Consider the following 14,396-nt stretch of genomic DNA (forward strand, 5'->3'; position numbering starts at 1 on the left):
ACTGGCGGGGGTGTGGGTGTGTGTGTGATAAAGAAGCTTCTCTCCCAGGCAGCCTCGGGGAGAGAGGAGCGTGTACAGGGAGGGCCATCTCCATGTTTGGCTCTGAGCCCTGGAGCCCTAAAGAGGGGTGTCCAGCAGGCCCGGTGACACCAGCGGGGAGAGGAGCACACACTGCATTTAACACAGAACACTGTGTGCCCCAGAGCAGATGCCAGCGGAGGCCCAGGAGACACGCCCTGGGCAGGACCCTCCTCCTTCTCAGGAGAAGTGCTGGCCAGGGCTGACCCACCGCAGGTGACGTCCACCAGGTGGACCAAGACCTAACAACCCCCAAGGGCTGTGCCTGAGCAGCAGCCCCGGGACCACCCAGCACGCTGAGACCAGGTCTCCGTATGGAGGAACAGCTCCCAGGGCTGGGAAAAGCAGCAGCAGGGTTTCACCCATGTACAGACCACCGTTTTTCCTGCCTTTCCCCACCTCTTACTCTTCAGCTTCTGCCTAACTCTGGCTCCGCTCCCTGGACCTCTCCTTCTTTTGTTCACTGGTTTTCTGATTGGCGACATTGGGGGAAAGGAAAGCTCTGGCACTGCTTCTAAACAGTCAAGGTCGGGGTAGAGAGGAGAGGCTGAGGCAAGTGTTCATAAAGACGGGAGCGTCTTCCTGTACATCAAAAGGCTGCAGGTTCGATTCCCAGTCACGGCACATACCCCGGTTGTGGGTTTAATCCCTGGTCGTGGGGTATACAGGAGGAAACCGACCAATGTTTCTCATGTCAATGTTCCTCTCTCTCCCTCTCTCTCTAATCAGTAAACAAATCTTCGGGTGGAGACTAAAAAAATTAGACAGGACTTTGGGAAGAGGCAGGGTTACCATTACTGTGTGTATGACCTCCTTAGAACACAGGGTGAGGGGCTGGAGGAACTAGGGTGCTGCCTTTGGAAACCCTTTGCACCCCAAGGGAGTTCTAGTCAACAGGTGTTTGCACCACTGCTGGAGGCTAAGAATCCAAAAGTAACTAAGCGGACAGGACCCAGGGACGCATACATGTCAGGGAAGGGACAGGACCAGGTCACAAACGACGGCAAATCAAGTGCCAGCCTGGTGCTAAGATTGTGCAGGGGCAGAGCCGGCTGCCCGGCCCAGAGGGCTGCTGCCAACACCACTGTCTAGTACAAGGAACCAAGGCTTTCTGGGAAGACGGCCGGTTCCAGATCTCAGGCAGGACACCCTGTCGTCCCAGACTGCAGGACAGGGCTCAAAGGCCCCTAGCATCACACCGACCTAAGCTGGGATCAGTTGAACTTTAAGAAGAATGACGGTAAGAAAGTGAAATGCAAATGTTTGAATCCATGAGTTCACAACGCTATAAAATCAAACCCACCAGACACAACACCCTGGTCGGTCACCACCAACCGAACACTGCCGAAGAGAGAGAACGAACCGAGGTGCGTGCTGCTTTCCACGCGGCACTGCCATGGTAAAGCAGGCGGTGGGCGCGGAAGCCTCTCCCTTCATAGAAGTGTCCTAGCAAGACAAAAACGGTGACAGGAGGACGCCCTGCGGACCGGGGGGTCCGGGCCCAGCAGAGCCACAGCAGCTGACACGGCAGACAGACCAGCAGTGCGTCTGTGGGCCCACGGCCTCCACGTGCATAACCCCACATGTGAAGTTGTCTCGCCCACCCTCCAAGGACAAAATAAAATAAGATTAAGAAAAACAAAACCCAAACCTGCTCATACTTCCAGACCCCACTTGCAATTTGCAGAAAATAAGGAGCACAGAGGGACTTCCTAACCTCCACTGTGGGGTTCCGTCCGCACGACCCAGACTGTGGGGCGCTGCAGGGCAAACAGCCCTAAGCGATGAGTTGCACAAGCAAGCCAACAGAACCAAACCACACCACGCCGGAGAGGTGAAAGAGGGAACTGGGATTAAAGAAACTTGAACAGTAAGTTAATCACCAAGGGTGACTTTATCGGAATCTTGAATTAAGAAAACCTCGACAGAGCTGGCCAGTGTGGCTCAGTTGGTTGGAGCATCGTCCTGTGAACCGAAAGGTCACACGCTCAGTTTCTGCTCAGGGCACGTGCCTGGGCTGTGGGTTCGGTCTCCGACTGGGGTGTGTCGGAGAGGCAACCGATCGACGTTTCTCTCTCACTTCAATTTTTCATGTCCTTGGGCGAGGACAATTTAAAAAAAAAATGATCAACTTATGACATTTATAAACCAATTGGAAATTTGAACAATTGAATATTTGATGGTATTAAGAATTTATTCATCTGTTTAGGTATGATTTATGACACTATGAGTTGTTTTTTTTTAAGAATCCTTATAATGTAGAGAAATGTACTAAAACATACACAGATGACAAAATGGTTTCTGAGGTCTGTTCGAGCGGCATGTGGAGGGGCCGGACTGACCGCAGGCTGATAGTAAGAAAGGCAGAGAAGAGAGTATGTGGGGTCATAACCCTTCTGCCCACTTATGTATATAACTCAGCCTCTGCACAGGTGTTTTATTTAATCGGGCTGGACTGAGAACAAGGGCCTTCCAGGAGTGAGATCTGACCCAAGTCTTGCAAGATAGGAAGTGCACGGTCAGAATGGCTTTCCCACAGAGAAGGCCGAGCCGAGGCCCCGAGGTGAGGAGCCACACAAGTTGAGGACCGCCAGCCGGTCTGCCGGGTCTGGACGTGTGAACCTCCCCAATTCACGTGCTGGAATCCTGGCACCCAACAGGATGGTGTTAGGAGGCGGGGCCTCTGGGAGGTGACTGGGTCACAGGGCTGGGGTCAGCGCCCCGATATGAGAGAGATCCCTCACCCCTCCCACACACGAGGACACCGTGCAGAGTCGGCAATGTGGAGGGGGAACCGACCACACCGGCACCGTGATCTCAGTTTCCAGCCTCCAGCACGGTGAGAAGTTAATTTCTGCTGCTTTATCTGATCACAGCAGCCTGAAGAAACTCAGACAGTCCTCACAGGGCAGAGGGGAGAAAAGCAGAGGCTGGAGCCAGGCGGGGACAGGTCTGGCCGCACGGGGCCTTTCCTCCCCAGCCAGCGAGCTGGGGGTCTGCGATGGGGGACACTGGCCGTATCTGTGAGTCAAAGACCTGCACGTGGCGGCACCAAAGGAGACAACAACAGGGGCGGGGGGTACCCTGGAATGGGGACCACCTCCAAGAGCCCTGGTCGGTTCACATGACTAACACCCTCGTCAGTAGCAGGCCTGCCTGTTGGACACGCTGAAACAGTACACAGCGGCCCGTCCTCTCGGCTGTTACTGCTGTCACACCGCACGTTCACCACGAAGGTCAAGAGCTCAGTCCGGTGGTCTGGACAAGACGAAAAGGTAGGTTGAGGGCACATGCCCTGGGTCAGGCACATCTCGCCCACCCCGCAGGCCAGCTCACTGCGTCACGCCCAGGACTGGCCAGGCCGGTGGATTCCCAGGCCGATTTCTAGCGGCACCTCATTGTCACTAGGGAGCCTCGTCACACCCAGTCACCCACTCTTGCTAAGAGATCCCTCCTACCTCACTGCTGCTTCAAAGAATTCTTTCAAGGATAAAGAGGTAATATAATAACATGGAAAATGTCTGTCAGTTTATTCCCCTGAAAATGCCTCCCTGAATCGCAAGGAGGAAGATTCACTTGGAGAAATTAATTCCTTCACAAGTAACAGTTTGAAGCAGAGAAAGGGCAGGTCTGACTGAGCCTCTCACTAGAACACGGACTGAAAGCCTGATATCCCACATGGCCAAGGAGGAACCACTGTGGCCCATTGCCCGAGACCTCAGACGACCAGGGATGCAGCTGAGTGAGCGAGAACCTGCCATTCCAACCGAAGGCAGCTCTGAGCGCAGCGGAAGCTCACACATCATAGCCGGCTTCCCGCAAGGGGAGACCCGACACCCAGGGCTCGTGAGACCTTTCATTCTGTCACGTCAAGCACCGTGCAGGGAGTGAGTCCGTCCGTCACCCACCGCCTCGCCCTGGGCGTCAGGCACGCAGCACGTGGCGACGTTATTCTGGGGGAAAAGGGACTCAGAGACCTGCCCTGAGCCACAGCTGTGAGTCACAGCGGCACCAGGAAGAGAGGCCTCCCACCTCCCAAACCGTGCTCCCTCCACCCACAAATCCACAAATCCGGGGGCACCGGGTCCTCTTTCCCTAGAAACCCTCCCCCTCCCCCTACCTTCAGAGAACATGGGCTCACACGCTCAGACCCAAATAAGCTCGTATCACTCCCGGCCACTTCCCCAGCACTCGGTATGGGGCACTGCGCTGTCATTCACCCTAGCTCAGCCGTGCCCCAGGCTGGTCCTTAACTGTGCTGTGCAAGCTGGAGGGAGGGTCACGCCCCCCAGTGCCTCCGCCCCCCCACACCCCCCTCCCCAGGCTGGGGCATTAAGGGCCTCCTGGGGCCCGCGGCTCAGGGTGCAGACCAGACACAGGTGCCAGGCACACTGGATGCCGAACGGAGGAGAGAGTGAGAGACTGGCGCAAAGACCACTGAAGCCCACAGAAGAGTGCCAAGCCCACCCTTGCTGGACGCCCCGCCCCAGCTGGACTGTCACAGCCCTGAGACACGGGAAGGATGAGACCAGGTCCCACCACACACACACAGTGATCTCCTGTACGCGGGTGTCGTGGGAAGAGAGTCAAAGCCTGCACCCAAGCACCATGTGGTCCTTACGTCCGCGGCCCCCACGCAATGTGGGTGCAAAGCCCCTTGTCAGGCCAGAACACTGGAAGAAGGCCCCGCACATGCTCCCAAACACTGGTGCAGAAGGGCAGGTGCACAGGCCCAGGGACATCCCCGCAGCCTCCCTGGCCTGGGCCTCGGAGGCAGGGCCCACAACAGCACCCAGTCATCATCCTGAGCATTTCTTAGGCGCCCGAAGACATCCTGCTCAACCCCGAGGGTGTTGGCCCAGTGCGAGCTGGCAGCCCAGGGGCAGACCGCAGCCCCACCTGGACCCCAGGGTGCCGCCCGCCCTCTGGGCGGGCCCACAGAAGGCCGAGTGCAGTCAGGAGCCCCCACAGCACAGCCCCGCCCCTCCCTTCCCCCACCCTCACATCCACAGAGGAAAGGCTTACACCGAAGCCGCTCAGAAAAGGACAAGCACGGGCCAGCGCGGGACAGTGGCCAGCAGTGGGCCCTCCGAGCCCGTCTCCAAGCCCAGTCTGCTGCTGAGCAGACTGTGCGCTACCTGGGCACCTGTGCTGCCTGTGCCCTCCCTCCCCGCCACCTGCACCCTGCCAGCTCGGGCCAGGGGAACAGCTCTGCCACAGGTGGGAACAAAGTGCTTTCTGATCCTCAGAGCCAGGACAACAAAAGCAACCCATGTGCACCAGACACATGCTTTAAACGCAGGCACGCCTCGCACCTCCTTGACGCGGTGCCTGCCCCGGACTCACAGGCTGCGCGCTGCTTGCCCCTCCGGACATACCAGGAGTGGACACCGGCCCTAGACTAAGCCAGCCAGTTCCTCCAAGGAGGTGTAGCCTCAGTTTAGGCTGGGAAGCTAAACCCAGGATGAGCAGACGTAGGAGTCTCAAGGCAGAAAAGCCCTGTTGCAGGGAGGAGAGAGCAGCTGCCAGGCCTGGAGGCTCAGAGATGGGGCCCAATGTGGCCGCCGTGGTCAGGGCTGGGGCCCGGTCCATCGTCCAGGCAGTTTCCAGGTGCTGGTTCTTACCTGGCCACACAGCCTACTGCTCTCAGTAACACACAATATCCCACACTCCCGCAACAAATTCCCTCCTCTGTTTAAGCTGCCGGGCAGTAGGCTGCGTTTACTTGTAACCAAGAGGATCTTTTAGAAATTATACGAACAAAGAACAGCAAAAAGAGGCTGCCGGTCTGTGGACCCAGCGGCTCCTCCAAGGTAACCCAGGAAAGAGCCACACACGTTTTGTGCCCAGGTTTTAGGTGCAGAGCTCCAGTTTCCACACTCAAGGACACTCTTCTCTTTCCTTAGCGAAACCATCTCCCATTTTTGATCTTGAATAAATTTCCCAAGTGAAACCACTTTCATCCGAAGAAGCTTAGGTTCCAGGCAACCTGACAATTAATTTAATGCAACAAGCTAATCAAAGTGAAAGGCATGACAGCAAACTCGCTTCCATCAAGTGCTGGCTCTGGGGTTTGAAAGAGTGAAAATCATAAGCTAATCTCTGCGATAACCCTGGCGCTGCCAGCTGGCCAGGGAAAGCCACCTGGGCCCCTGCCCCTGGGCGCGGGGCTTGTGGGGACACCGCCTTGGAGTGTCACTGCCAGAACTCAGCGGGGAAGGCTCCCCTGGGAACACATGCACGCAGGTGCACATGTAGAGGTGCACACGTGCACACCGGTCACACATGTGCACACACAGGTGAGTTGTGTGCACATGCACAGACGCACACGTGGATGGGCATATACACAGGAACAGACACACTCAAACATGTGTGCAAGGGTGCAAGGGGGTGTGTATACAGGCAGTTGTGTGCACATAGCCACACATATGCACACAGCACGCCCACACATGGGTACACATGAGCACACACATGTATGAACTCAAACACACCATACACACATGTTTCTGCAAGTCAGGAATGACCAGCACCTTCAACTGATCCTCTGGGAGTTTCCGCCCGGCAACGGTGCTTCTTAAGTTTAGAGAGAGGAGCAGGCGTTCCCTGCCGAGGCCCTGGGCTCTGCTGACAGCTGCCCAGCAGAAGTGACCCTGCAGCCTGTCAGTTCTCCCAGGTCAGACTGACGTCCCATCCCTCAACTCACACTCAATGCACCTGCTTCCCCCTCCCACCGAAACTGGAAAAGTCCCTCGAAAAAGCTGTTGCAGCCAAAAAATAAAAAAATTAAAAAACTCACAGAAAGGCACAGCTGAGAGGGACCCCCAGGGCTCGGGCAGAGAAAGTCTAGAAGCCAAATAAGCAACAGAGCAGCAGCGGCGAGCAGCGCGTGGGGTGATGGCCGCACAGCACCTCCGGCAAGGTGCTCCCACCTCGCTCACTCAGCCGACCCCACACCAGCCTTCGGTTATGCCTGCCCCATCAGTGAGAATCAAGGGCGGAGGACAAGCGGACAAGCATCTCCGCATGACAGGGCTGGGGACCGCCCCACACAGCACGCTCCAGCCACTCTGAGGCCTGCCCCTGTGTGGCACTGGTGGGGTGCCCTGGCCCTTCGCATTCTGAAGGCTCAGGGACTCAGGTAAGAACGGCCCAGATTATTCTGTTGCACCCTCAAGCATGCACACAGCAAAGGCAGAGATCCTTCATTTCTCCCCCAAAATGTCCCTACAGCAGAGGAAAAGCACAAATGAGGAGGTGAAGGAGGCAGTCACAGAATGCAAAACCCACCAGAGCCTTCTAACAATGACCTTAAACCAGAGAGAACCAGGGGCCACTCAGTTCACACAGCATTCGGGAACCGGCACTCCCAAACCTCAAGTCGGGGTTCGCCAGAGGCTCCTTGGAGCCCCTCAGCACCGCTCTCTGCATGGGGAGGGCCCTGGTCTGCGCACAGAGCTCTGCCTGCAGCATCGCCCCCCCACCCCGCATCTCAGGCAGCCCTGGAGGGCACAGGCTACAGTGTGGTTCTGTCCCGCTATTCCAATCCCACGGCAGAAACAGAAACAAACCTGGAACTAGACGCCTGCGTCCGAAAGGGAGAAAGACAAGTACACTCTTGAAATGCACGCATGGCCTCTGACTTCGGGGCTTTCTGCCTGTCAACCTGAGGATGCTCGTACCCCTCACCCTGCACCCCCGTCCGCTGGCTCCGACATCAGGCCACGCCCCACAAAATTCCTCTACTGCACGCCCTCTCTCAAGACCTCCTGTGCTACCAACTCCAAGTCCTCTGTGGCCAGGGACATGCCCCCCTCTGCAGCTGCTCTCCACAACACACTTCTCCCATTTCCACCCCAAAGTCGCCCGACCTCTTTGGTCCCTTCCCAGCTGCTGCTGACCTCTGTGACCAGCACAGGTGGCCACACCAGAAGGCCGCTGCCACACTGCCCAGGGAAGTTTTCTCAGTGTCCCCTCTAGCTCACGAGGTGGGGAAATGGTCCATGTGGCCCAACCATTCCCACCAGTGCCAGACTGGGGCTGGGAGCCAAGCAGTGAAGTTTCAAGGTATAAACCTTGCTGTGTTCCCTAAAACAATGTCCTTCACATCAAATGTCACCCAGGGGCAGACCATGGGTAAAGAAAGGAGCCTAGGAGACACGGCTAGTTCTCAACACCCCCTCAGAGCACTCGCTGCCCAAAAATCTCTGTTCCCACCTCTCTGAAGCCAACTCCCAGCCTTCAGTTAACACCCTGCGGGGCCCTGCTGTTTCCCGGCAGTCCCCACCTCCAGCCACCACTTCTCGCCACATCTGGTGGGGAGGTGGCCACAGGCTCCCTATCTATCATGGGTGTGGGTTACTATTCCATGGAGCCTGACTTCACACCCACGATGCACGAAATTTTCTGGCATGTCGTGCCAGTCAAAACACACTTGCCAGGCCACTGCTGCAGCCAGATGCCCTGCACTGGGCCTGCGGGCTCCCCGGGCCACCCCTAGTGCCCAGCACTGCTGCGGGGCTCCTCCCATCCTGTGGACAGGTGGGTAGGCACCAACTGGGGAAGAAGTGAGTCTTTGACAGGAAAACAGAAAGTGGATAGGATGTGGGTAGCAAGGGTCCTCCTGCCTCTCCTTGGGCTCTCTCTGGGGGTGTCAAGAAAACCCACCAACATTCACTGTGCTAGATCAGTGCCCGCAGCGAGCCATGGAGCACGGTCTTTGCCTGCATCACGTCTGCCGATGTTTATACTTCCCTTCCTTCAGAAGAAGGAACACCAAGCTTGGGCAGATGGCATGCCCATGGGAAAGGCAGCCACGCCGGCCTTGAGCACAGCACGACAGGCTCCGAGTCCACTCGCAAGTAGGACAGCCGCCACCCCAGGAAAGACACTGCGAGGAGGTAGGTCCCAGCTGGCCCCCAACAGCAAGAAGGAGGTCAGATCCAGTTCGACTGGTTACCCAGCTCAACTGGCTGCACAGCACTGTCAGAATACCCGGCAGGGCCCCAGCTGCGCTACGAGAATCTGAAGCAGGGCCCTGGCCGGCTAGCTCAGTTGGTTGTGGGTTCGAGATCCAGTCAGGGCACAAACAAGGACCAACCAACGAAAGCACACACAAGTGGAACAACAAGTCCACGTTTCTCTCTCTCTCTCCTTTCTGCTTTCTAAAGTCAATTTTTAGAAAATTTGAAGCAAGTGTTGTGTGCTCACACCTGGGCAGGAGAACGCACGGGGAGCCTCCCCCCACAGGCCCGTGTGACAACGGCAATGACTGGGGCCACCGGGGGTGTGGACCACGAAGACCACTGGGGCGTCCCACCCTGGCTGCGCACGTGGCAGCCGCCGTTCCGCTTGCCAGCCTTCAACTGGCAGGGTCTAAGTCCATTCAGAGAGACAGGCGGTCCCTGCCTTGAAGTTCCCAGGGCGGAGAATAAACAGGTAAGTAGCTGTGCCGGGGAAAAGTGACCAGGTGTTAGAAGACACAGAGAAAAGCTCTGGTGGCAGGAGAGGGGCGACCCATCTCAGAACAACAGCTCCTCACCTGGGCTGCTGACGCTGGTCCGCCGGCCCCCGGAGAGTCTGGGCCCATGTGGGGGCTGAGCAGGTGTCAGGCCTTATGGCGAACAGGGTTCCTCCCCATTCCCTGTGGGTGACTGTGGGCCAGGCACGTCTTGCACTTCTCCTGCACCTCCCACAGAGCCTGGCACAATCTTCTAATAAACACCGGTTGGTTGCTGACAAATCCTGAGGAATGATCTGCCAATCAAAAGCACAGCCCTAAGCAGGAAGAGTCATCTTTTGGGAAGTAGGGTCTGTATTTCTGTCATTAACTGTTTAGTGTCAAACCTGAGCAGCTTCTCCCTGCCCATGTCAACAGTGTCTCTCGGCGTCAGCGGGTCTACACCGACAGATGTCGGAAGTTCACAGCGCTGCAGCCAGTCTTGGCGCCCATGGTAATCAAGCCAGAGCGCATCCATGGCCGCCAGCCCAGCAGGGCCAGAGTCCAGGGGCAGCCTGGGGCCTCGAGGCATCAGCGGCCCCAGACACAGACACGGCCCAGGGGCACAACTGTGCCAACCTGAGCGCAAAGCAGGGCTGCCACCCACAGTGCTGCCCACTGCCTTCCCTGCCCACGCGGGGCTACTGCAGCTGCCCACTCGCTCCGCCTGCTTCACAAAGAGAAGCAGCAAGAGTCCCAGCGTGCCCTGGTCCTGGTTGGCGTGCCCACTACTAACCATCAGGCCCAAACCCACCCCTTTGAAGCAAACCTCCCCAAGCAACTAGAACCCACTCACAGGACCGCTGAGCCACATCTCCTGGCGGAGCCCTTTCAACTGCCAGGGAAGACCCACGGGTGGCGTGTGAAATCACTGCAGTGCGTGGAGCCTGCCTTTTGGTCCCCCTTATTCATGAGATCACAAAACAGCACGGTAGAAACTCCATCCAGAGAGGATAAGGGTCAGGATGGATGGACGGATAGATTTCACCTTCAAACAATTAGAAAAACTCTTGCTAGAATATCTTTATTTGTGTTTGATTAGAAATGCTTGCCCAGGACTACGCCCACTGCCCCACAGACGCACCTCCACATGGCTCAGAGTGGGGCTCCTGGTGGCCGTGAACTTGCCCTCTACTGTTTGCTGTGCGGGCTGCAGCATTCCCCCCCATGCCAGCCGGTGGGCCCCACAAATGGGTCTGTCCAGACCTCAGCGACCCGTTCCACGGCCCTTGACAGTTCACAAGGTAACATCTGCCTGCCTGCGCCTGCACGGAGAATGGGCCCTGGGCTGCGAGGGTGGCCAGGCGGCTGACTGCAGGACTCGCGGGAACAACCCCCCCCCTCCCGCAAGGCAGCTGCACCCCCAGCCCAGCCGCCCGCAGTACTGCTTCCCTCTTCCTCGACCTCTGATTCTGATTGTTAACATCTCAAGTCTAAACATCTTCTGGGAGATTGTTTCTTTTAATGATCCACATAAACCTTCCAAAAGTCTTGCTCCAGCAGCAGCATGCAAACTACTTTCAATCACAGGAAACCTATCTGGAAGTTGAAAGCGCTCGACAATTCCCTTTTCTCTAATCAACAGCTTCACCACACGCACGTGCGCGCACGCACACACACACACACAGAGTCTGGGGTCCCCTCGCAGTCTGTGGGAGCGGTGATTCCCCACCAGGAGGAAGGAACCACCTTCTCTGTCACCGTGGGAGCCAGCCCCCGAGCACCCATTCTGCCCACAGGTCACTCCCTTCCCGGCACTGCAGTCTAGTTTCTGGAACGGGCTTCCTTTTCTGGTCAGCCCTGAGCGGTGGGCTGCTGGGACCCCCGGTGACTCCTGCACTGCTGCGGCGTGCCCACCGCGAGTCTCAAGAGCGCTGGGCCTCCACTTTGTCACTGAAAACAGGGGTCTACCCACACGGCCTCTTTCATGGCGTGTTGTAGGGGTTAAGTGGGAGGCCGCCCACAGATGGAGGGACTCCCTTGTAACTGTCCGGCCGAAACACTGAGAGTGAAAGGGAGCGTGTCCGTCACACGCTGGGGCACCAGACACGGCCCAGGGCTGTCCCAAGACACCAGCGTGCGCATCTGCCCTCTGACTGAGGACTCAGCACGCCGCTGGCCAGAGGACTGTTTAAATGACAGCTGAGGACAGGAGGAACCAACAAAGGCGCTTCCCCAAAGGCCCAGCCATCATTCCTTCTTGTGACATCATCCTGTTCCCCTCTCAACCCCCCAAAAGCCTTTGATGTAAAACAAATGAGCAGGGACTAAGGCTGAACACAAACATCACCATCTCAGGCACTGGGCTGAATCACCAATGGTTCCAGTAACACGTGGCAGGGACACGGGGCTTTAGGGGCCACAGGCCACAAGGACGCGCCACCTCCCTCCAGGCTGCAAGCACTCCACTGGAACCTCCAGCCAGGGCCATTCCTCACACTGAAATCTGCAGGGGGTGGCCCACACCCCTCCACACGCACAGCCACATCAACCTCGCAGAGAGGAACAGACCCGCTGCCTGGAGGCCCGTGGCTCGCACACACGGAGGATGCAGGGCTCTGCTCTCACTCGGAAGCCCAGGGAACAGAGCAGATGACGCCTAGAAACCTTGCGGTGCTCGACCCCGCACAGCCTCCTTCTCGAGTCTCCAAGTGGCTCTCAGGCAACTACTGCCCAGACGGCATCCGCAAAGTCAGGTTCAAACTCGGGACTGCAGAAGAGACTCCTCATGTCCACCGCTTTCGCCCGGGCTGCTCCTGGGGCGGGGAGGGCTGGGGGCGGAGGTGGGTGCGCTGATGGAAGACAGAGCTAGGTACTTACTACCTGTCCCTCTCGACCAAGTCCTTCAGCCTCTCTCGGGGTCCCGGCACCCCAGTATGACAACAAGTACAGCATGTCTTCTGTAAAGCCACACTGGGGGCACAGCCTCACTTGTGTATGCTGCTATTTACGTAACCCCTACACTTCATCCATGCTAGCCCTCCCCAGGGGCGAGGTGGACCAGAAAGAACCTGTTCCCGCAGGAGCTGAAGCAGAAGCCAGTCGGACCACTGCACCTGCAACACCATTGATGGAGGGCGTGCCATTCCCTTCCCATCCCACTCAGGAAAACAAAGTCCCAGTGGACCATGAAACACCACCTGCTCTAGGCACACATCCTGACTTCAGAGATCGTAACACTCCGAGAGGGAACGTGTGCACATTAGGATCAGAGAGACCCAGTGTGACGGGCACCCTGGGGGGAACCGGAAGTGGGGGACCGGGGTCTGTTCCTAACCAGACAGTGTCCCAGCCCAACTCGAGCCCGCCGAGCAGTGGTTGTCGGTGGAGGTTGTCCTTCGGTCACCTTGGGGACCTTTGTGAATTCTGGACTCTGCACCCTCCGGGAGAATCCAGTGCATCGGGAAGCACTTGTCAAAGCTCCTTGGGCCCCTCCTCCCACAGGCCTTTCACCCTGAAGGGACAGATCACAGAGGGTCCTGCCTCCCACGGGCCCTCGTGCGCTCCACCCAACGGCCATGCCCTGGGCTGAGGAAGTGGAGGATGCTTCCTCGCCTCACTCACCCTGTACAGTCCTGGGGGCGCGGAGCAGGGGGAGCTAACAGGAAGATCTGCCCACACAGTGGCCGCCTCCTCCCCACTATCCCCCTAACCTCTGGCACCAGGACTTGGAGCAGAAGCACACGTTTGCATCTGAACACAGGGTGCCAGTCTGCGCTCCCCACCCACACTTCCGTTTCTGCCGCGTTTCTCTTGCTCACTTTCCCTGACTCTGATCTGCATTCTGAGTGTGCAGTTGCCACCCTCCATTTAGAACAAGGGGAAACTGAACGCGTCCTGGGTGGCATTTCCCTAAGTCAGCTGTGACTCAGCCTGGCAAAGCCTCAAGTGCTGCAGCGGCTTCCTTCTGACCCTTTATTAGCTCAGCGAGTGGTGAAGACCAGTAATAACGTGCCAATGGCTGCTCAGGGCACACTTGCCAGGGCCTCCTGGGACCCAGGGAAAGGGCAGGAATGCAGCCCTTCCTCCCAGCTCGGCAAATTTCAATTACATTGTGAAGCAACAGGGCACACGGGTGGAACTCCATGGCTGCTGGGTTATGCAATCCAGACTTTCTGAAGCCCATTAAGCGAGGAGAGCCGAAGTGGGTGGCAAGCAGAGCACGAAGCGGCTCCCACCTCCGGTCCCTCCCCCCCACCCCTACTCAGCACATCACATTTGTTTCCTGACTCAAGGCAGGGACTTAGAGGCTTCCCACTGCTGAGGTTGGAGAGCCTGGGAGCTGGGAAAACAGATCATAAGGCTAAAATGACAGCCACCGCCCTCTGAGGCCCACCCGCTGGTTCTGATGACCTATTCTGCCTCCAGAGAAAAGGGATTCCCAGCTTTTTCAGACAGTGATTCTGAGAAGCTTTGGGGAAAGCAGCAGGGGGACATTGTGCAAACAATCCAAGCCCAGCCCCGCCTCTGCCTGTGGTGCTACCCAGCAGAGCCCCAGCGGAGCCCCAGCGGAGCCCCAGCGGAGCCCGGGCTGGCCCTGGGGTGGCGACCTTCCCCACGCCTCTGCCTCTGCAGCTCACGCGCAGGGAGAAAAGCTGCAGGATGCTTGGGAATCAGAGCACGGAGCCAGCCGGGCGTGGCGAGTGCCCAGGAAGCACTGGCTGAATCAATTCACTAAGGAAGCTCCACAGGTGGCTCTTTGGGGGAGGCTCCTACACCCTGAGAGAGGAACGGGCTGCAGGCGGAAGCTGGCACTCTGGGAGAAACATCAGCAGAGGTTGGGTGGGAGGGCTCTCGCAGAGTAAAGGACTAGGAAAGGGAG

At 57.7% G+C, this 14,396-nt stretch overlaps 1 protein-coding gene across 2 annotated transcripts in view; it reads right to left on the reverse strand.

Moving 5' to 3' along the window:
• The window catches only part of GALNT2 (polypeptide N-acetylgalactosaminyltransferase 2), a 157,923-nt gene that overhangs the window by 117,980 nt on the left and 25,547 nt on the right, over positions 1 to 14,396 (reverse strand). The window lies entirely within an intron of this gene.

The sequence above is a fragment of the Desmodus rotundus genome, chromosome 10 (genome assembly GCF_022682495.2).
Source record: "Desmodus rotundus isolate HL8 chromosome 10, HLdesRot8A.1, whole genome shotgun sequence".
NCBI lineage: Eukaryota > Metazoa > Chordata > Mammalia > Chiroptera > Phyllostomidae > Desmodus > Desmodus rotundus.